The sequence below is a fragment of the Panicum virgatum genome, chromosome 3K (genome assembly GCF_016808335.1).
Source record: "Panicum virgatum strain AP13 chromosome 3K, P.virgatum_v5, whole genome shotgun sequence".
Taxonomy (NCBI): domain Eukaryota; kingdom Viridiplantae; phylum Streptophyta; class Magnoliopsida; order Poales; family Poaceae; genus Panicum; species Panicum virgatum.
In genome coordinates, this window is record NC_053138.1 from 59,241,650 (window position 1) to 59,264,741 (window position 23,092).

The 23,092-nt window shown below is 43.1% G+C and overlaps 1 protein-coding gene and 1 long non-coding RNA gene across 2 annotated transcripts in view; one reads left to right on the plus strand and one right to left on the minus strand.

The window, feature by feature from the left end:
- The window catches only part of LOC120699941 (zinc finger MYM-type protein 1-like), a 44,716-nt gene extending 26,942 nt beyond the window's left edge, over positions 1–17,774 (plus strand). Inside the window, exons 9-17 of the transcript XR_005685738.1 lie at positions 11,596–12,105; positions 15,533–15,661; positions 15,745–16,001; positions 16,092–16,298; positions 16,398–16,490; positions 16,591–16,691; positions 16,790–17,202; positions 17,294–17,401; positions 17,485–17,774. The gene's annotated coding sequence lies outside the window, so the exon portion shown is untranslated. The remainder of the gene's footprint in view (positions 1–11,595; positions 12,106–15,532; positions 15,662–15,744; positions 16,002–16,091; positions 16,299–16,397; positions 16,491–16,590; positions 16,692–16,789; positions 17,203–17,293; positions 17,402–17,484) is intronic.
- On the minus strand, positions 11,602–13,047 carry LOC120699942. The gene is made up of 2 exons (XR_005685740.1): positions 12,516–13,047; positions 11,602–11,801 (listed from the first exon to the last, which is right to left on the minus strand). It is a non-coding gene; the product is annotated as an uncharacterized LOC120699942 (long non-coding RNA).
- Positions 17,775–23,092: the final 5,318 nt, after the last annotated feature.

Below are 23,092 nucleotides of genomic sequence, written 5' to 3' on the forward strand. Positions count from 1 at the left end.
CTAAAGGCGATGATCAATGATACATCGGCCATTTTTTGTGCTAAGGGCGATAAAAAAAAATATCGGCCATGTCTTGCTTTCCTTCAAATTGATGATGAATCAATTTGCTTCGGTCTCCAAACTTTCTTCATGACTATTGGCTTTGTTGGCTTGACCTCCACTTCTTGCCCCATCGCTTCTTGCTTGCGTAAACGTTGCAATCTTCGCTTTTGAGTGTGAGATAAACCGGAGGGACACCACCTCGGCTGTAAGTATTTTGAATCTTTCTTCACGTCCTTCTCACCCTCTTTGCTGCAATTAAGCTCTTTTTCAACCAGATTATTGCTAATCGGTCTTTGTGGAATACAATTTGGATATATAGAAGGATATTGAATATAATAGGGCTGCATATACATCCTACTATAATCCAAAGGTGTATAATAACAATGATACGACCAGAACCATGGAGCGATCGGCTCAAAATTTGGCATAACAACACAATTACCTTGATGTATGCGAGAATCCGATTGCTCACTGGATGTTGATGTTGACTTGGTACCCTTGGCTTCATCTGGCCGTTTCTTGTGCCTCTGAACAATTCCATCTTTCTCATACTTGGCCAGGAGCTTTTTGAAGCTCGACCTTGTTCTAAATTTGGTCGAGGAGGAATTTCCAGAATCACTGGGAGTACCGGTCAGACCGGTCTGGGGACCGGTCAGACCGCCCTGTGGACCGGTTGGACCGCCCTGTGGACCGGTCAGACCGTTCGACGCGCCGGTCTGACCGGTTAGATTGCTGCCGGTCTTATTTTCTTTGCGTTGCCCCCCGAGTGTTGATGTCCTCATTGAAGCTCGAGGAGTCTTGCTCTGCAGCACCCTTTTCTCATGCCTTTCCTCACCAACCACCACATTTTTCCCTTTAGTCGATTCGGCTTGATGCGGCCGAATCAATACTTTTGGATTTGACAACTCAAGTGTATGAACAGGAAAAGGATTTTGATCAATTTGCATCGCAGAAATAACCAATCATCCTTCATTTATAGCCGATTGTATTTGTCTACGAAGAACATTGCAATCATTAGTGGCATGAGAAAAAGTATTGTGTAACTTACAATATGCACGCCGCTTCAATTCCTCTGCTGATGAAATAGTGTGAGCGAACTTAATCTTCCCAAGCTTTGCCAATTCATCAAAAATTCTATCACACTTTGTCACATCAAATGTGAATTTAATCTCATCTTGCCGATTTTTAGAAATCGGCTTTAAAGAAGTACAAGTGCTGGGCTTATCACTAGATGACCATACAAATTCAGCAGCATATACTTCATTACCCTCATCGTCTGAAGATTCTCCTCGTAGCATATGCATACTAAGACAATCGGGTTTAAACTTAGACTCTTTGCTTCGGCTTTCTTGAGCCAAAGCCCTCTGCAACACTTGATTAACAGTTAGAAACTCATATCCTTCTAATTTTTCTTTAATATGAGACCTCAAACCATTAAGAGCTAATTCGGCAAGATCCTTTTCAGAAATAACCAAACTATAACATCGGTTTTTTGTATCTCTAAATCTTCTAATAAATTCAGCAACAGACTCATCATGCTTTTGCTTAACCGATGTTAAATGACATAGCCTCAACTCATTTTCACCATTATAAAAATGATCATGAAATTTATGCTCTAATTGAGACCATGTTTGCACAGAATTAGGAGCTAATACCGAAAACCATGAAAAAGCAGTGCCAGATAAAGACAGAGGGAACATTCTAATTTTCAAATGATCAAGACTCCCATAAATTCCCATTTATGCATTAAACTGACTAACATGCTCCCATGTAGTTCTACTATCCTCCCCAGTAAATTTAATAAATTCTGGTACTCTAAAATTCTGAGGATAAGGAATAGAATCAAAACTCTCAGGATACGGCTTTTGACAGACTAGAGTTTTGTCCTTCAATTCTACGCCGAAAGTTTCTTTGAACATAACAGCCAAATCTTTCTTATGCTTCTCAAGTATTTGATTAAAATAAGAATCATTTGGCCTTTGAAAATTGGTATTAGAGCTATTCGGCACATGCGGTATATGATTCGGTTGTATATATGGTATTTGCTGCAAATGTCTATTATTTGGCATTGCACCATATGAATAACCGGAACCCTGAGGAGGCATAGTGTATGAATTATTCATTCGGCTAAAGCCAGCCGAAACATAAGGTACACTAGTAATTGGTTCAGGAGACGATGGATATGCAACTAAAGCTCCAGAACCGGTCGGACCGATTGGAACCAGTCCTCCATGACCGGTCTGACCGGTCTGCGAGACCGGTCCGACCGCTCCATGCGTGTGATGCTGCTCTGGAGTTTTCTGACCATAAAAATTCATCGGCATGCCGTATTGGGGTGCATGTGCTGCCGATGATTCAAAATGCATAGTATTATGATAAAAAGTGCCATCAACATTAGGTCTAGGAGTACCACTATCATCAATCAAAGGTTGCTTGCCTAATGATTTATCAATCATATTTTGAACAGTAGTAAGAATCTTTTCTTGACCATTAACCACCAATTGAGTAATTTGCTCTAAAGTAGGCGGTGTTGTAGCACTTACAGTAGCACTTGATTTGGCTTGCTCATCTTCATCCGAAAGAATGACCACCTCCTTGTCTTTAGAGATATCACCCTTCCGATTCTTGGAAAAGTGAGACAAGAACCACGGACGTTTTTCTTCAAGTTCTTTTTCCTTGCGCCGCTTGTTCTCCTCTTCACACTCCTTTATGAAGGCTTCATAAGTTTGACGATCCTCGGGCGGCAATTCATCAACAGACGGTCTACTGATGTTATCGGGATCGATCTCACCAGGATTCGACAGCTTCACCATGGTAGTAGATGGAGTAGATTAGATCGGTTTTACGACCAAGATATTTCTCCCCAGCGGAGTCGCCAAAATATGTTGGCGCCAATCTAGGGCCAACACACGAACGCGCTTGATCGCGCAGCGAGCGATGGCACAATTTGCAACGCCAATGCTCAGACCGGTCAGACCGGTCGGGGTAACCGGTCAGACTGGTTCGCCGGTGCAGAACGGCGAAATCCGACGAACGCTCGCCCGGGAGGGATCCCGTCAGGGCAAACGCGCGTAGGGTTGTTCTAGGATCGGCAGGCCACCTAGAATGCCTTCAGACGTCGCGGAGACGAAGGAAGAACAGCAGAAAAGGGTTGGAAGAAGCTAGGGTTTAGAGACAAAAGTAAAGGCAATAAACATAAAGAAAAGTAATGTATTGATGTATTTTTATCGATTGGATGTCTCAATCGGCCGTGGCCCTTTATATTTATAGGGTGGGTGGACTTGTCCCGCAAGAAATCCTATTACAAGATCTAAATCTATAAAAATCTCTAGTTGTACTCGGACTCTGCTTGAATCGGTCAGACCGGTCGGCTCCTGCCGAATCGGCTACATCGTCAAAGACCGGTCAGATCGCCTGGAGCGACCGGTCAAACCGGTTGGTCTAGTCCGCTGCCAATTTTGGTCGTCAACACATTGAGAGGGAGGGATGGAAAAGCTGCTCTTGTGGGCCCCACCTCAATCCATGGTGAGGTGCAAAGTGGTGCAATACATTGAACCGAATTTGGCTAAACTAGCAACTATGACATGGTCTGATCATGACACCACCTCAGGTTCCATACACAGTGGATGCCCTAATAATGTTATCATGTGAGGGCTGGCAAGATGTATCTATCAAAATCTATCTTGACCTTTATGCATTGGGTTATCAGGAACGAATTTATTCTTAGTGGTGCAGGCCTTATGCATTGGGTTACATAAATGAATTTATTCTTAGTCAGTCAGGGATTGTATGCTTTATGCTTTTTTTGGGCAGCCTTAATTAGCTAATTAGAACTATTAATTTGTAGCCGGCTATAGAATAGCTAATTCTATATTCTATAGCCGGGTCCAAACCAGCGAACCGATGCACCAGATCAAAATAGTGGCCGCTTGCCCCGCCTACGCAAGCTTAGGCTATTCCCAGTGTTTAGTTGCATTGTTTCTAAGAATGCCATGTCATCTAACTAGATTTGAGTGCATGAACCAAACAATATCACCCAATGCAAAATTTTCTCTCATGATTCCATAGGCGCGCTATAGCATTTAATTGTCAAGCATGGGATTGGACACAATTGAATGAAATGAAACTGTCGAACCCCAATGCAAGTTTCCAAGAGTATGAAACCTGTTGAAACTTGCATTGGAGGTTAGAGAGTTTCATTTCAATTAATTATGTCCAATCCCATGCTTGACAATTTAAATGCTATAGCGCGTCTATGAAATGTGAGAGAAAATTTTTGCATTGGGTGACATTGTTTCGTTCATGCACTCCAATCTAGTCAGATGGCATGGCATTTTTGAAAACAATGTAATGAAATACTGCACTGGGAATAGCCTAAGTGTGCGTAGGTGGGGCAAGCGGGCCACTATTTTGGTCTAGTGCATCAGTTCGCTGGTTTGGACCCGGCTATAGAATTAGCTATTCTATAGCTGGCTACAAAGTAATAGTTCTAATTAGCTACTCCTTCGTACCCATAAAACTTGACGTTTAGGACAGCGACACGGTCTCCAAAACATAACTTTGACTTTTTGTTTTTATAAAAATATTTATGCAAAAGTGATATATATATATATACTTTTATGAAAATATTTTTTAAGATAAATCTATTCATATAATTTTTACATTTGCAAACTCAACAACTTAAAAGTTATTGATGATTTATATTTCCAATGTTTGACCCAAACGTTGTCCAAAACGTCAAGTTTTATGAATATGGAGGGAGTAACTAATGCAGCTCAAAAAAACATAAAGGAATGCCAATACAATCCCTGATTGACTGAGAATAAATTCATTTGTGATAATCCAATGCATAAAAGGTCTACACGGCTAAGAATAAATTCATTTGTGATAACCCAATGCATAAAAGGTCTACACGGCTAAGAATAAATTCATTTGTGATAACCCAATGCATAAAGATCAAGATAGGTTTCGATAGGACTACCAACTACCACAAGATACATCTTGCCGGCCCACACATGATGACATTATTAGGTCTTCTCCAACAGGGCGGCAACATTGCCAGCGGTCCTGGAGGGGGGAGAATAGGCACACGTGTAGGCGCGTGCTTCAAGAAACGTGCAGTGAGCGAGAGAGAGGCATCGGGAAACAAGTGAGGCCTAGTTTTCGCAAAAAAAATTTGAGTTTCGATACGGTAACATTTTCGTTGTTATTTGACAAATAATATCTAATTATAGACTAATTAGATTTAAAATATTTATTTCGTGCTAATCAGTTAGACTGTGTAATTAATTATTTTTAACTACATTTAATGCTCCATACATATGCCCAAACATCTAATGTGACGGATAATTAATTTGTTTTTATCGCAGCACACTCTAAAACTATGGTTATGGTAATTTGGTGTAAGACACTACATCTATTATTATATTTATTTTTAATAAGAAGCCATGCAAAATGATGATTATACCCTCTGTCTCTCTGACATACCAAACTTCTCCACCGTGGCCTCTGGAGTCCAGACCACCCGACGCCTCCTCTCTTGCCGGCGAGCCATGCCCGGCGGCCGCAGGGGGGCTCGCCGCCGGGGGCTGCGCCACAGGGGTCCGCGCCACAGGGCGCATCGGGGGCGCGCCGCAGGGCACGGGGACCTCGCCAAAAGGGGCGCTCGACACAGGGGCGGCCGCGCCGCAGCTGCGCTCGGCCTGTGCGCCGGGGTGGCCCAAATCGCTGACTCCCTGCTGCACCTGCACCCCGGCGTCCAACCCTGCTCCGGCGACCCCCGGCGGCCGGCCATATCCCACTCTGCCCGCCCCTGCGTCCGCCCCTGCTCCGGCGACCCCCGGCGGCCTCCCGCCCGCGCGTTCGCCCCTGCTCCGGCCGCCCCTGCACACGGATGCAGGTGGAGCGGATCCCCGAGGAAGACCCCTTCATCGGCGCTCTCCTTCAACTATCCCTGATCCCGCTGCCCTCCTCGTCCATGCCTCGCTAGCCGCGGCCTCGGCGGCGCTCGCTCCTCGGCTTCAACTAGCTGGTGGCGTCCATGATGCAACGAACTCGAGCAACGTTGGCCTTGCTTGTTCGTTGTTGCCGAGCAATGATTGTTCTCCTCTTTTGCAGATCATATTTTTTTTCATTTGCAAAATCACAGGGTTATAATGTCCAACAGCAAACTACCACTGAATTGCAGTGTATTGTGACCAAGACATATTTTTTTAGTGGCTGGAGACAAAAGCCAACTTTTTTATCCATTTTGCCAATAATAAAAAAGGCAAAAGAAGATCCGTGCTACGGCAATAGCATCCCTCCGCAATGAACAAATCGATTCATGATCCATTTAAATAAATCCAATCATTCTCATCTATATGAATGAACATTCGGTACTAACCAGAAAAGAAAAAAAAGAGGAGGAAAACACAAGAGCCTTCGCCGGGTAGCGTCCGCGCTAGAGCTTTGGCTAGCACGAGCAGATTCATGGAAGATACAGCACAAAGCAGAGAGAAGGCAGAGCCAACTAGGCACCCACATATCACATAGCGGAGCCATTTCTGAATCACGAGCCACAATCAACAATCACCTGGAGGCCTTTGCTCGAATTCGTACAGAATTAGAATCAAGAAACGAAGTCAGAGCACGGAGACAAAAAGAAGCCAAAGATGAAGAGAAAATTGGCATCTAAAAGTAGTGCCATGATGCAGCATTAAAGAAAATTCTTTTGTTTCATACAGTGATCTACAGTTAGCGTGAAAAGATACAAGAGTAACTATGAAGCAAGGTAAATGTGATGTGAAGCTTGGAATTGAAACCATGTGTCTTGCGTTTAACCAATGGAAATGTATCATGCATCATTCTAGCTCTTTCCACAGTAATCACTAATTTAATTCGCATGGAAAGGATGATATTAATGGAGCGAAGTTTTGGATGGGAACTTTGGAAAAATGTTCTAGAAGTAGGCACAGGAGGCATCTACATGATTTTTTCTTGTGGAATTTTTATAGCATATTATTGTAACATCTAAACAATGATACTTTATATATAGTAACTTTCTTTCTTGAAAAAAAGGTGGCCTAACCGGTGAATGAACTGCGTGCTGGGCTTAGTTAGACTAGAGAACTTCAGTTTTGTTTGCATGAATGTTTTACCTTGACATATGGAATGTTGATGTGATGCACGGTCATATAAGCTTGATATGTATGATTGAGATTATGATCGATGTTTAATAGTTCCATCTTGCCTGTGTAGGAGAATAGTGAACAGTAGAAAGTTGTGGAGTCCTAAACAGGATCAAGCCTGGGTCCATGACAGATTTGGTGAGATGGATGCGCGTGATATTCATGGTGAAAATGTAAGTGTTATGGCTTCTTTTGTATTTATGCATGCATCTTTTCTTAACAAGTTGTTTCTTCAACTGTGCTTTCAGCCAAAAAGAAATCAGGGAGGTCACTTTAGAGGACGTGGTGGTGGACCTGGTGGGTAGAACTCGTTGTATTAGTCATGGTAACTTCAGAGGCAACAGATCTCGAACATACTATCATGATAGTAGCAAGAACTACAGCTATGTTCCAAAGGATTCTCATTCTTACCATGAGAACACCAAGAATGCTCAACATGCTTTGTACGATAATGGGAAGTTCCAAAACCATATCGTGCTCCCTATGATAATGTCAGAAATGACATTGTTCCCAAAGAATCTCGCACTTACTATGGTGATGCTAAAAGTCAAAAGAATACACCAGGAGTAGCTCGAGGAAGAGGCTCCAAGCATTATCAACCACGTTTGAGAAGTACGACTTATACTTCTTCAATGCAAAATAATAGGTGAGTCGTCTTTTTTGAGCGGTCAATCTTATCACCTATTCATATTCTATATATAGGACAAAGGAATATTGGAGCAAATGAATTTTGTAAACAACTACAACTGTTGTCATGTGTGAAATCTTGGGGCATAGTGACACAGCTTACATGCCCATCTTTTTCCTTGTTCTGTGATGGAACACATGAACAAGTCCATATTTTAGGAGAAAAAACAGACTGAACTCATGACTGTTCTTTTACTGGCCAATTTTGTTGTTCCTTAACATGCATTTACATGGCTGTGGTCTATCTTCATCATGGCCAAATGTGGTTGATAAGATTTAGTTGTTCTAAGGAGCCTTTTAAGATTTTTATATACCAAATGAAATATATTATTTATGAAATATGCCTTCTGATTATTTTTTTAATTTGGAAAGATCTGGTATAGTGCTTATGTTATTGCTCATAGCAGTGTAATTTCCCATTGTCACATTGGGGCATTTGGCATACCTAAATCTCATCTAATTTGAGAATGTATTTGGCGTTTGGCGTAGATGGATTTTAAGGGAACTCAACAGTTTCTTCCCTTTGGTGGCTGAATGCATGTATGCCTAATAGTATGTGATCGTTATCATTTTTCAAGTTCCATGCTAAAAATACTAGAAAATATTGTAGTTCTCTTTTGTCAGGTCAACTAAATCATCGCAAGCCAATAAGTTTTCTGGTGGGGATTCAACTAGAGAAGATATCAATTCATGAAGACGTATTCAAATAAAGGTATGTGTAAACGAGTAGCTATATTTTCAAATAAGCTACGCATTCTTACATTGAATGTAATTGTTACTGTGTGAATGTATTCACCATGGATATTGCTATGATAAACATATTATGGTTTTGTTCGCATAAGATGCCAAGTATAAATTCTAAAGTATGCAAGTATAGTTGGTGCTTATGAGATTCTCTGTGCGGCTCAAAACATGTTAAAATCAACACATATTTTCCATATGCTTCATGTATTGCGTTAAAATTCTTTTTAGTTTCCGTAGCAATGCACGGGCATACACCTAGTATCAAGAAAAGGGAACTACTAACAGGGCACAAACACAAGCTAGTCTAAACACTAAACAAGATTAAACACTAACAAAAATGCTGACTTTGGTGGAGAAAAACCTTGTGTGGCATTCCTATGAACATTCGGTGGGCGTTGTTGAATTATCCAATCACCAAGCCAGCTTTCCACCCTTTAATTTCCTACTCACGCGTAGCTTGCTGCCGCCGGCCGCTTGCTCAGCCGGCAGCGCTGCGCCAAATGCCGATCTGCTTCACGCGGGGAGGAGAGCACCAGCTGCCCTGCTTCGTGTCTAGTGCCGGGCCGCCTGCCCATCCTGCGAGCCGACGCTGCTGCCTCCGGCTGCCTGCGCCTGCGTGCACAGCGCATGCCTGCTGGCCGCTGCTGGAGACGCACGCACAGCTCGCAGCTGGCCGCCACTGCGGCGCTCCGCCACCTGCCGCGACGCGCGCACGACCTGCACACAAACAGAAAGGGAACCCCAAAATTCCAACAAAAACAAGATGAAAGAGACGCGAATTAGTTCGAACCAAAATCTCGGAGGGCAACAGGATGATACGGCCTCCATTATTCCTCGATGATTCACAATACAAAATCTCAAATATTCATCTCTTAATCCCTAACTCTAGGTGGAAGAAAGGAGAAGGGAAAGAAGTGAGGAAGAGAGGGAGCATGGGATGGCAGCCCCTCTTCTCTTATTTTCTGTCAAAAGACAGTTTTGCCCCTACACTACTAACTATGCCTATTACATGTTTGGGTGCGTTTTCGTCCATCTTTTTCTCGGAGTATTGGACGGGCACGCCGCCTTCACGATTTTGTTTTGTCTCGATGCAAGCTTTGCGATAGCGCCATGTGCCCTCCACCTCGGCAATTCGACCACACCGGACGCGCCTCCGGTTTTGAGGCCCAAACCGAAAAACTTGCCTACACGGTGGTTTTGAGGCCCAATCCACCAAAACCGTCCATTTCCGCTTGGCCGCCACGCAACCTTCTCGACGTTGACGCGTGTCCGGTCTCCGCCAAGCCTCCGACGCCTCCGTCCCGCTTGACTCGATCGATGCTGTCTTCATCCGTCCATGTACTCTTTCTCTTCAGTGCACCACATGGATCGCCCGTGACTCTGCACGGACTCCTCTACTAGATTTTAGGCCTATTGCCACAGAAATATTTGCAACTACACCGAATTAGTTGCATTAGATAGGTGGTATTGCATCGATTTTGTAATTTGGTTGCAAAACATTGATGCTCTCGCCACCATCACAAATCTGGTTGTGAGATGATGATCTTTTTGCCACAGTTAAGTTGTTGTTGTCATAAAGTTTGTTTTCGTTGCAATATATAAGTGTTTTTGGCACAAAACTTAGAGTTATTGCGATTGGTAAATAATATTGCCACCAGTATGTTGTGTTGCAAAACTAGTGGTTATATTGCAACTAAATACAGAAGCGGTTGCAAGAAAGAATATGGTATTGCCACGAAATATTTTTGTTGCTGTATGGTTGATTCGGTTGTTGCAATAAATGTGGCGCACATTGAAGAATAACTGGAAATGAGAGAAAAAAATCTACATGGATCTTGAACCGTGGTCTCAAGGAGCAAATTTAGAAGCATTACCACTGCAATACACAAATGTATTTGCTTATGTTTGGCATTAATTTATTTATACATAGTATGTTGGCCAAGAGAAAATAAATATTGGACAAGAAAAAAATAATTTCGCTTAGAAATCTGGAGAAACAGGAGTTGATCCCGCGACCTCACCCTCAAGGAAAGCATGTCTTACCACCACATCATCACAACTCATCTGTGATTACTTGCGGCATTACAACCTATATGTGAACTAATCCATGATACGTACATTATTAGATCCAATTAACCAACTAGTGGGCCCAAGAAAAAAACAGATGCCATCATGATTGGATCGACAGGGATCGCGAGGCGCGACCCTGCTGCCGCGGTTTGCCCGACGATCACGCGCTAGGCGCAACCTGCTGCCACGCCATGCCCGACGATCGCGAGGTTTGATCGCGATCACAAGCTAGGGCTCGCAGGACAACGAACAGGCCGCCGGGCAAGGGGCAGCAGATCGTGGGACTTCCTCCTAGCGCTATCGATCGGACTCTCGTCTCAGCCGGCGGCTGCCTCGATCTCTTGAAGAACAAAGCCGCGCGCGGACTCGTTGTCGTCACGGCCGGCGGCTGCCTCTGCATGCTGGCGTGCGGCTCAACACACGGCCACCAGCACACGTATATATATATAGGTTAATGAGGGCTCCATTATCTTGTTTATTTTTGCTATTAATTCAAGGCTCATGGTTAATGATTTGTACAAACTAGTTGTGCAATTGCGGTAGGAGTAAGACTAATTAATCTGAGGGCTGGGGCTCGGCATGGCTTTGATGAAAATCTGGACCAAAGATTATTATTGAGCTTCGATTGTAATTGTAGGCAATCTGCATCAAATAGGAAGTAAAATTAACATGCAGCAAATGTAGTAAAATTTGTGTGCGTGTGTTAATAAATGAAGTTTCTGTTTTCCAATTGAATTGGGATGTACGTACTACATGTAATCAGCATTGATGATCCAATTGGGAATTTATGAGCACATATTTGCATAGATATTATATATGTACACTCATCTGTTGTGCAGATCATTAATTCCATTATGTGCCTTTTTCATTGTCATTTATGCAGGCCATCTTGATCTCTTTAATTAGTGTGTGATTTTAATTGAAGAGATTGGGGAGCATGTCTTTGGGCAATGATAGGTCTTGGATGCGCTTGCCGCAACAAGCAGAGGAGTGACAAAAAGGATTCAAGAAATTTATAGATCATATATTTGCTGGAACATTGAAAGGAGAAACGGCACCCTGTCCATGCACTAGATGTCGCTCAATGTCCTACAAAACAATTAAAGAAGTTAGATCTCATTTGATTCATAGAGGCTTTTATGAAAGTTTTATCCAAGGGGAAGGAGAAGAAAAATATTCATTTGGAGGCATCAGTGAAGGGGTTGGCAATGAAGGTGGAACCGGTGACTGTGATTCTGTAAAGGATATGATGGAGTCACTAATCCGTGGTTCGATACATGGAGAGATCATGGATGCTGAATCTGAAGAGCCGAATGAAAGTGCCAAGACATTCTTTAAATTATTAACAGAGGCAAAGAGGGAACTTTATCCAGGTTGCAAGGAGGCTACTAAGGTATCTTTCATTGTCAGGCTATTTCTGATTAAGTGCATGTTCGGTCTTAGTAATAGTGCATTAGAGACTATTATTCGGCTGTTCTCGCTTTCACAAAATCAGGTTTTAATCTCGGGAGAATTTTTAACACTAATAATTAGAGCTAACAACTAACTCTCCACGAGACTGAAATTGACCACAATTAACTAGATATTACAAGTTTGGTTGCAACAATGTATCACTAAATTAGTTTGTGAATCAAGTACTTAACTATGAGATGGCATGAACATCTACCATTTATATTCACGCTGGATTTTCAATTCGAGCAAGAAAACTTGGTTCCACGAAGCCACCAAATGACCAGAACACAGAAAGTACAGAGTAAGAGGTGAGATTTCAGCAAGCAAATAGAGGGTATGGCGAGCATTGACCTTCTTGACCTTGGTGGCAGAGGCTCCCTTTCCTTTGTACTTGCTAGGGCTGGCGCCTCCTTTGATGCCTGTTGCAGGCACATCAGGTGCGGGCGGCGTTTCCGAGTAGGTGCCGCGGCTCGGGTGCGTGGTGGAGTAGGGGTGGCGGGATGACGACGACGACGGGCGGCGGGATGTCGATGGCCGTGAGGTGGGCGAGCGGATCCCGGTCGGACATGGCCCCTTGGTAGAAGGAGAGGACGAGAATCGCCCTAACTTGCGGCGCGGATGGCCGGACTTGGGCGAAGAGAGGGGAAGTGGGAGGAGATGGCGGCGCGGATGACGCCGTGCGGAGATGGAGAGACGGAAGCCGCGAGGTGAGACACCGTGTTTATGTCCAAGGGACTTACACGTGGGACCCACAGATCAGAAAAAAGGGTTGGGGCTGACATCAGGGTCCTGCAAGTCGGCGAGGTGTATCTTTTATTGTGTTCCCCTCAAGGATGATTATTTTTCTACTTTCTCGGATTTTTTAACACGTGGGACCCAATGATGATTTTGTTTCTACTTTCTTGTTTTTTTTTGGTCGACACGAAATTATTTCCATAATGTTATTTCACCACATGTACTCACATTTTTTGGAATTTATCCACTATTTACTAAATACATCATGAATTGACATCCTTTCCCATGTTTGAAATACACATGTTTGAATCTCAAATGTTCCAATAAACCCTTATAGCCAACCTAATTAGCCAAGTTGAGTTCTTGGAAGATGATCTCAACACATATGTGATCATGTAGTTAGCCATGAGTGTATCATGTGAAATGTCAACTTCTTTATTTTGAGTCATAACATATGGGAGCTAAGACAACATCTTGGAACAAAGGGGTGAATGAGGCGTTAATGTAAATATTTATTTTCAAAGTTAGGCTCATTAGCGAAGTTGAGTACTTGGAAGAATATATGCATATTTATTCGTGCATATTTATTAGTTCAGATCATGATGGAGGTAAGACAGTGTTGTCGAGCAGATAATTAGCCATGTTGATGTGTTCGATGATGATCTCTACACATATGTGATCATGTCATGTGGGAGCTAAGACAACATCTTCAAACAAATGGGTCAATGAGGGCTAAAAATAAAATTTTTATCTTCAAACATGTTGGAGCTAAGACAATGCTTTCGAGCAGATGTGTATGTAAACGAGGTGTAAAATTAACATGTTATTTTGAAACTATAATGCTCATGTGCATGTTCAAAAAATAGGTTCCATCTCATAAAAAGTATGAAAAAAAAAGGAAAGTTCACTAAAACATTTTGTGGCACAGAATCGAAATGGTGACCTCATGGACTACACCAACATACTAAACCATTGGGCCACTCACGTTTTGGTGATATTTAACCATTTATATATTATTAGAATGCCAAATCCGTTGCCCTTCCATCCCAAATTTTCCACACTAATCACAACGCTTCCCTCCCAATTTTCCACTAATCCCTCCACCCCGCGAAACCCCCTCGTCATATTCCTAGAAAGACCGCCACCTCTAACCCTAATCCTCACAAATCCCATCGATACATGGCCTGGTGAGAAGGGGGCGACAAGAATGCTGGCGGTCGTTCCTGGTGATCGAGATATGGTGGCGACTCCTCCCTTGATCGAGATATGGCGGCGACTCCTCCCTCCAATACTGCTGGCGACCACGGAGGTCCTGCGCTCATGGAGATGCCGGCGACCAAAGGTTCAAGAAGCCCCATCGTCGTCCTGCTCATCCCCAAGGGCTCACTGATGACTATGAGTTGCCGTTTCAACCTACTGAACCCAGCTGGTATGCTATGCTCCTTGCTATTTCCCATCTATTGTCGCCTAGGATTTGCCTAAATTCTTTTAGGGAACTCCTATGATGAAGTCCATCTCATGAGCATTTCAATCTTGACTGAGAACGCCTACAGTTTGTAATAGAAATCACCTATAGGGTTATTCTGAACTCTCTTAGGAAAACCCTGATCACGAATTCCATCTCCCAATCTTTTAATTCTTGTCTGAGTTCACCTATACGGTTCGTCTATGAAATCAGCAAGGGTTTGTATGAATTATCTTAGGGACAATATATTTATGAAGATGAAATCTATCTGGTGACCATCGACTTTGTGTTTGTTTTAACCTAGCATTTGTATGCCAATTTGACTATGAAATATGTTAAATCATACTATATATTTATGACTGAAATTTTGATCATATTTCACCTAGTTATTTTCTACTACACTGAACATATTTATCTCAGCATTGCAGATTTATTGTTCAATCATGGACTGCACTAAAATTAGATTTTGTTGCTGTAGACTCACTGGTGAGACGTGGACTGTAATAGTCCATCGCCATGGAGCACCAGTGGATACAGAAATCATCGAGCTAGTCTGTGATAGGTCCTATATCACATTTTCCAACTTAGTTTTACTAAAAACAAAGCTGGGGTACAGTGTGCGGGACTTCTTGTACTATCTCAAGTGATGTGGCAATGACTCCGCAAGTCTCATCTTGCTTGATTATGACCACCAAATAGAACCTATGCTTGCTGCTAATGAGGGGGAGATGAAACTTAGACTTTTGCTAGCAACAGAGCAACCGTCCGAATTAATGAAGTCCATAACACCCATGAAGCGACCAAGGGATACAAATAAAGGAAATTATATAGATGTACCTACTGCAAAAGAATCACTTGATGCAAACAAGGAATGGCTTGAAAACCTGCAACAAGATCAACCAGACATAGATAACTTAAAATCCTCCCCACGTCAAAGATTATTTTTATATAAGTGATAATATCATTATTTACACTATATGTTGATATGCAGAATTTAGAGATGATTTCAGGGATGAAACCATCAAGACATATAAAGAATGGTTGAGGCTTAAAGGCTTTCTTAAGGACATTTGTAAAATCTACTCTTTTGCTTTACTATTAATATATATATTCCCTGGCATATGTGCAAACCATAAATTTTACATACTGGTCGTTCCATTTACTGTAGTGTCATATATACAAGATGATGATGATACTGATGATGGTAGAGTTGGTGCTGATGTACACCGCACTCGTAGCCCATCACCACAAAAAGAGTGGCCATCTCATGCGAGGTGTAGAACTGGAAAAGAGAAAGGTGTGTACTGCATACAACAGTTTCTTACAACATCTTCCATCCTTAATTTGACTCGTCATTCCGAACATATTGTTTCTTAACAGGTTCAATTGGAGGTCCTAATAAAGCTGGGCGTGGTACCCTGAAGGGTTTATCAGCAGCCATAAAGAGAATAAAGAGTGGCTCCCAGAAACTAAAAATTGATTTTTCACCGAGACTGGGAGGTCCCATAGGCGATAACTATCGTGCATTTGTGGATGAAGTGGTACTATTTATGAGAAAAAGGGCTCCACTTATTGGAGTCAAATTCTGGAAACACATAGATCAAGATGTCAAAAATTCTATAGCACTCGATGTTATGGTATGCACACCTATTTATTTTGTTCGCTAACAGCAATATCATGTCATACAGGCAAACTCTTCACATTCTAAATGACTTTGAAATATACAGAATCGGTGGGACCTTCAAAACACTGAGGATGGTAAGGAAAAAATATGGGCCATAGCCAAGGAGCGGTACAAAGGATGGCGTTCAACGTTCAGTGCTACTTACAAAGCATACGACACTTATGATGAAAGAATGAGGAACAAGCCTGAAGACTTGGACCTTGTTGAGTGGCATTATTTGATTTTATATTTTGGAGGTCAAGATTTCCAAGTATGCTATCATTTCATTCCTTCTCTTTTCAAATACACATACCAGCTATATATGTTCATTGAACTACTAATTTATTTTGTTACTTCAATATTTTTGCAGAAGGTAAGCAACATGAACTCTAAAAACCGTGAGAAAAAAAGGACCAATCATTGCATGGGTTCCAAATCATTCTCCAAACTTAGTGATGAGAAGGTAAAGCTTAGACATACTTTTTCATATCTTCTAAAATGGCATTCTGTATATTTTCTCTTCCACAAGTTTGAACTAATGCAATATATTCTTGGCATCCTAGAAAGATCCCGAAACAGGTGTAGAACCAGGTGATTTGAACTTTGGAGGAGTACACACATGAGGAATGGGAAATGGTCAGATGAAGCTTCTCAGGCTGTCTATGTGAGTAATGCAGTTAGTTCTGTACTGCGCATCATGATTCATAACATTATTTGAATTTTTATATGGAATACTAACTCCATTGTTGTTGTGTCAATTAGGATGAAGCACTTTTCAATGTTGCAGAGACATGTATTGACAAAGAGGCTGTAGTAATATTAGATTTAGAGGAAAATATTATTTTCTAGTGTATCTACAAGAAAACCACATGATGCAAAACCTCCACTGTTCATGGTCATGGGTATATGTCTACACGTCCAATAGAGAGGGAATCAATGAAGGCTCAACTCGAAGAACATGCCCGTGCTACAGATGCAGCCAACCAGAAAAATATAGAGCTACAAGAAGAGATTGAGAAGTTAAACGATAAACTTAAAAACCAAGAAGCTGAAAGTGAAAGGAAATTGGAAGAAAAATTGAAGCAGTTCAAAGAGGAAGAGAGTAGGAAAATCCAAGCACTCAGGGATGAATTCATGGCTGCACTTCAAGGAAATAGACAGACCCGTTAGCTCCGGTAAAAGATATTTGAATATTAATTTCTAACAGCAAACATTAAGTAAGGTTCATAACTATTTAAGAAATATGATGATTTGTTTCATGTGCAGACTGCCCCAAACAGTTCAGACATCCAAGGGAAAGCTACACCGCCACCAGTTGATAAAAGTGCTGTCAATATTCCAGATTCTAATGCCAATGAAACCACATCAGTCCAGGTACAAAATTATACATGTTTATCACACCATTGATAATATTAGAACATGACCTAAGTTACTTGCTTCCTTTTTTCCCTCTGCAGATTACCCCTAAAATTACAGACATCCCAGGGTCTGATAGGCCACCAGTATGCAAAATTCCTGCCAATATTCCAATAGTGGGGACAGTTGCAAGCAAAACACCATCCTCTAAGGCCAAGTGAAGCCTTTCTCAAACCAACAAGCAATTTATTTCTCCACATAACTTGATGAACGCTAGAGTTAAACGTATACGGACTAGAAGCCAACAGCTATGATATGTAAATCTGATTTGTATTCGATTTTTGCAAGTTTTATACTCAAACTCGATGAATGCTGCTGCGAATGACTTCTAGTTTACTCCTGAACAAGAGAAAATTGTCTTGTTGCATATACAATTACCTGTCAATTGACATGCATTTGTTTATTTTATTGATATGCAAACTCTGATGAGATGAGGCTACACATGAGACTTTAATTCCATTATGTTTCAATTTCTAAATGGAACATGGCATTAGCTTACAACCAATGCTTTGATGGCCCTATATGTGCCAACAGCTATGAAATGTAAATCTGATTACAACTCAAATTGAACTTTGCTGATGCATATATGTACTTGTTTTTCCTTCGATAGGATATTTGAAATTTCAGAATGGATCAATCAGACTACGATGCCTTCCATGATCAACAAAAAGATAGTTTGCAATGTCAAACAATCTTCGCTGCATCCTACATAAGATAGATGTTGGTTGTGTTGTTGACCCAACACTAGCTAGCTAGCTACCTATGAACTATTCTCCATTTATAAATTGTACTGCTACTGAGCACTTGACATATTGTTATCTAATCATTGGAAGAGTTAATGATGGATTTGTTTCAGTTCCATGATGATTTGTACCGTCATTTTGGGTTTCTTAAGAAAATATTTGATCCAAATTATAAAATGCTATATCCATTGCGACAGGGTTATGCTTGTTGCAATAAATTGTAATTCAACAGTGGTTCTTCGATGCTATAAGTAATTGCAACAACTGTTTTAGTCTCTATACAATCTTGCCACCTATAATGATTGTTGCTAAAATAGTTAATAACCTCGAACTATACCTTGCGGCAACATCACTTGTTGCCCACAATTATTTTCTGTTGCAACACTTATTTTTGGCACCACTATTTACTGATGCAATAATAGTTACTAACCTTGAACAATGTCTTGATGCGATTTCACCTCTTGCTCCCACATATTTTATGTTGCAGCACTTATTGTTGCAACCAATTGGTACTGATGCTACAATCTCGACTAACCACGAACACTACCTTGTTGCGATATCATTTCTCGCTTCAAAATAATTTCCGTTCCACAACTTATTGTTGCCACCAACAAATTTTGTGGCTACATTCTCTATTGCCACGATGTTGGTCATGGCCAAAAACACTGTTGCCACAATGTTAGTGCATTGCATGTATACATTATAGCAACGCGTAGTGGCGGGGCAATACATGCTAATGCCACGATATCAACCGTTGCCACACCTCTCTAAAGTATTGGTTCATTGCATGGCAATAACTAGTATTGCAACATGACCAAAAAGTAGTTGCAAAGCACCTATTACCACAAAGGTACTTGCAACGGCTTGCAACAAAACTAATTTAGTTGCATGTTCAACCTATCGCATCTATTTTGGGCCTATTGCTACTATTTTGCGACCATTGCCATAGGCCTAAAATCTAGTAGTGTGGCCCCTCAGTTCAAGCCTACTCGCGTTGGCCCTTCACCGCCCTTGGTTCATCGGCACGAACCTTTCGCTTGACCTTCACCGCATCCGTCGACCGCCACATCGCATCCTGCGCCTGCACATCATGAGCCAAGAGACATCAAATTCACACCACGTTGTCAATCACTCATCATCCAGAGTTGACCAACATTGATCCTCAGATTCTCACTCAACCATTGATGCAACGCACGTACAAAACCTCCGGGCAGGCCAGAAATCGTACGATGATGGATTCTGAATAATAAATTAATAAAGATACAAGTGACGAGAGATTTCTAAGTTCGGGGTGACGGGGTCACTGTCATGTGGGGCTATCTATAGTGTCTTTGCTAACCATCGCTTATGATTAACCGAAAGATCAGCGGGCTTAATTAGGTTGATTCTATATGCATCTCGTTGTTGTGCCTGGTGTGCGCGTTCAGTTAGCCAAATCTAATTATGCAAAAAGTAGAGCCCTAACATGAACTGATGATACTAAATGTACTCCAGTTCTCTGACTTTATGATTCCTGGACATATAATTGTCCTCAAGAATAATATGATTGGATGGTTCGACGTACATGAAGTGGTAGGTGCTGGAAATTAGATAGGTAGTACATATTCATATGTACACGGTATATATAAAAGCAAGAGGAACTGAGGTAGCAGCAGTTGCTAGTGCTACAAACCAAGGGATGATGATTCTGGTCGTGGAGGCCGCTTCGAATTCGGTGCTTATGCTATGGAGTATGTACGTTGGTGTAGGAGGTACCAGGAGCTCCTGCATTACGTGCCTGATAGCTTCTGGTGAATAGGCCAGACCTTTGTCGAAACAAACCTTGTGCACTGGTGTTGCAGTCTGTTAGCTTGACGGTTGCCCCGTTCAGAAAAGCACTAGCAAGAAGTCTTGGTTGAAGTGCGTGTTTCGCATGGACCACGGAGCATGTCTTTGGGAGTCAAGTGCAGTATGCCCCAGCGATGTGGGATGGCGCAGTTCGATCATGAACGCCCATGCATGAGTCGGCAAGATTTAGTTTGTCTCCTGTTTTAGTTAAGCAACAAGAGGCTGAAAAGCCGCGTGCTGCCGCGTTGCAGAGCACAACTTGTGTGCGTGTTCAACCAGAGCTAGCTATCGCGATTTTCTCTAGCCACCTCGGACAACTTTTGTGTGTTCCTTGTCATTTTTCATTCCTTTTCTTTTTGCGTTGAAGCGGCCTATTAAATTATCCTTCTCTAACAATGTAGATGCGCTATGCATGGTTAACAATTGTTGTATCTTCCGGCATCTTGTACGTACTCTGCAATCCAGAGACATTAGGGATTCAATGATGAAAAGTGTGGCGGAGCCAGCAGAGAAGGTATAGGGCTATCGGCCGGTCCATGATACGTACAACCTGGTAGGTGGTGCACCATTCTGCTCCATGAACTGTTCGTGGAGGCCAGTAGTGGCTGGATAGCTACAGTTATAGGCTTGAGTAATTATTATACGAGTTATTTTTTTGATCAATATTATACGAGTTATTGTAGTCTCTTTCTCTCGGTCTATATATAAAAGAGGAGGAGAACTTGAAGAAGCTATGACTTCTGGAAGTTGAGAGATGAATCAGCTAAAAACTATCCATGGAAGAGGCTCCGCACGCCTCCATTAGCTTTTCTGTGGCACATAGGCCTGGGAGGCACTGGGACAATCTCTTGCATTACTGCTAGAATGAGGACTGGTACAATTGTTAAGCAGTTTTGGCCTCACTTATTCTACCTGATGCTGGTGTACATTTAGTCTCGTACTCTTTGGACGATATCATCATCAATATGCTTGTGTAGGTGAAGTTCGAGAAAACGCAGTAGATGTGTACTCACCAATGCCTGTAACTTGCAGCAAGACAAATGGTTTGAGGACTAATGGTGGTCACCCTTGGATGATGAGTGATTGACAACATCGTGTGGATTTGATGTATCTCTTGGCTCGTGATGTGTAGGTGTAGGATGCGGCATGGCGGTCGACGGCGCGTGGTGAAGTTCAGGCGAAAACTTCATGCTAAAGGACCGTGGTGAAGGATGGACGCGAGTAGGCTCGGAGAAGCGAAAGGTTCATGCCGAGAGACCAAGATGGTGAAGTGTGAATGCGAGTAGGCCTGGACCGAGAGACCCGAGGAGGCCGTGCGGACCCATGGGCGGTTCACATGGTGCACGGAAGAGCGAGAGTACATGGTGATGAAGACGGCGTTGGCCAAGTCGGCGAGGACGATGGCGAGTCAAGTAGGCGGCCCGTGCGGCGGGCGTGCGCGAACAACTTGAAGGTGTCAAGGTTCGACGGGAGGTCGGACACGCGTCGACATCGGCGGTTTGACCGGTTTGACCTCAGAACCGGGGAGTCAGTCACGTCGTGCGGTGGCGTGCGAGAGGGTTTGACCGGTTTGGCCTCAAAACCAGGGGAGACGGGTTTGACCGGTTTTGGCCTCAAAATCGGAGGCGGACTTGGCGCGGTCAAGGTCCGGGCAGAGGGCACGTGACGCCATCGCAAAGCTTGCGTCGAGGCGAAGCGAAGTCGTGAAGGCGGCGTGTCCGTCCGTGACTCGTATAAAAATATGGACGAATTTGCCCCTGCGTCGGCGGTTATTGTAACAAGTAGCGTAGGGGTATTTTTGTCTTTCGGTAGGACTATATATATAGATAGCCATGACTAGAGGAGAGGCTAGCACTTGGAACCCTATTCATTTGCTCCTCTAATTGTTATTATTTTCGGATTAGAGTTTGTTGGAGATTTTGTTGGGAAAGGAGACCCAAACCTCCTTGTGCCCTCCTCCTCCGGGCGTTAACATTTGAGGGATTTTGGAGTTCATCCGATTGTTCTTGATGTTTTGTTTTTTGCGATTTTCGATTCGCGAGCTATACTCTGCCGTTTCACGAAATTCCATTTGGATCTGTTAATCCTTGAGATCGCGCATCTATTGCTTGAGTTTCGTTTGGATCCATGGAGTCTTGAGCGAGTAATTTGCGCTTCAATTTTCGGCGTCGTTCTTGGCTCTCCCTTTGTTCTTCCCTCTACTTTTGCTCAGGGAGAGAAGTTGGCGAGCGAGCAACCCAAGGCTGGTGCAGCAGCGCGCGAGCGGCGGTGCGCGCTTCTCACGGCGAGCGGCGCAGCGGCAGCGCGCAGGCTCAGCTGCCGTCGGCGGCGGCGCGAGCGTCTGCTCGTGGCCAGGCTCGCACGGGAGCGTGCAGCTTGTGGGCCGCCGGCTCCGCCTCTGTGCTACTGGGTCGGCCCAGCAGGCCGAACGCGGACGCGGCCCAGGCAAGGGCGTGCGGCCCAGCTTGCAGCCCAACTCGTGGTCCACTGCTGGATCGACCCAGCAGGCCACACGGTGCTGCCATCTGCGCCCAGGTAGTGGCAGGCCGGCGCCAGCGGCAAGCAGTAGCACGAGGCCGCTTTTTGTTAAGCTTTGCTTTCGCTTATTTTGAGCTGTGCTAATAGTTGATAAATCATTGCTTGCTTAGCTAAGTGAAAAGCTTTTTTCGGCACTGTGATAAATCGTTGCTTCCGCTTTATGTTGTGCTTTGCCTGAGCCGATTGCTTTTCGCGTGTTTCCGCTTTGCGCCGAGCTTTTCCTGACCGTTCCTCGGGTGAGCTCGTCACGTGTTGGCTTGTGTCACCTTGGCGGTTAGAAGAGAGGTTCGTCGGATTGAATTCGGGACATAGGTCTTATTCTCATCGAGGAGAATTTTTTAAAGACTTCCATTCACTCTCCCTCTGGTCGCTTGTCCGGTCCTTCACGGTTAGATCGACACAGAATTTGAGGTCAAAGATTGGATAGAAGGTCTACATGCACGTACGGGTGGCTCGTGAAGGAGGAGAAGCAGGCTTGCAAAGGACAGAATAGAGAACCCATGAGCTTTGTGCGTAAGGTACGGGATGATCGATACATGGT